Genomic DNA, 1,008 nt, shown 5'->3' on the forward strand with positions numbered 1-1,008 from the left:
TGTTTTTTTCAGTTCTATTATTTTATACAAAAGATTAGAAATCTGGAATTTCTGTTTTCAGTAGTTTCTGTTTTCAGTCTTTTAATTTCCACTGTGAACCCAGCTCTGTTTTCATTTCACATCCATATGTTTAACTGCATCCACCCCTAACACAGAGGATAATGATACATACCCAGTGAGGGTGTGACTGCGAGAAGCAGATTGCCATGACCCCATAAATCAGCTCAGACATCTGCTGGGGGCACCTTGAGAGGGAGAGAAAGGGAGGAGAGCTGAACTCACGAGGAGCACCTTCCCTACAGACACAGTGGATCAAAGCCCGGAGAAAAATGAAACTTTCTAAATTCTGACTCGCTTATGAAACTTGTGTGATTTTTAATTTTCATAGTGGTAAGCAGAAAGAATTTAGATGTGTATATTCGAGTCCTATTGAGATTCTCCCAGCCTCCTTCTCCATATCTTCGTCTGTATCCACAGCATCTCTGCCTACAGCTGTACCCTTATTCACACTCAAATACGCTCCTGTATCTTCTCATCTGCCTGCTTCCTCATCCCAGCAGTACGAGTAGAGCGGACAAAGAAAGATTGGGACTCACCGCAGGCAATGCAGGCTGACTAGGACAAGCTCAGCAAGGACACACTCCACCTACCTTTACACTATATTTCCAGGAACGCTTATAAAGGGCTCAAGTCACATTGTTTAAGAAGGCACTTGCTGGGAGGAGCCCTGGGTGTTATATGCAAATGATGAATCACTGGGTTCTACTCCTGAAACCAATACTATACTGTTTTTTAAAAAATGCTTATTTACTTTTGAGAGGGAGAACCCAAGCTGGGGAGGGACAGAGAGAGAGGGAGACAGTGGATCTGGAGCAGGCTCTGAGCTGTCAGCACAGAGCCCGATATGGGACTCGAACTCATGAGCCGTGAGATCATGACCTGAGCCAAAGTCGGATGCCTAACCGACTGAGCCACCCAGGCGCCCCTAGGTAAATAAACGCTTTAAAA

This window comes from Herpailurus yagouaroundi, unplaced genomic scaffold (assembly GCF_014898765.1).
Source record: "Herpailurus yagouaroundi ecotype Mexico unplaced genomic scaffold, PumYag 197, whole genome shotgun sequence".
NCBI classification, from domain to species: Eukaryota; Metazoa; Chordata; class Mammalia; order Carnivora; family Felidae; genus Herpailurus; species Herpailurus yagouaroundi.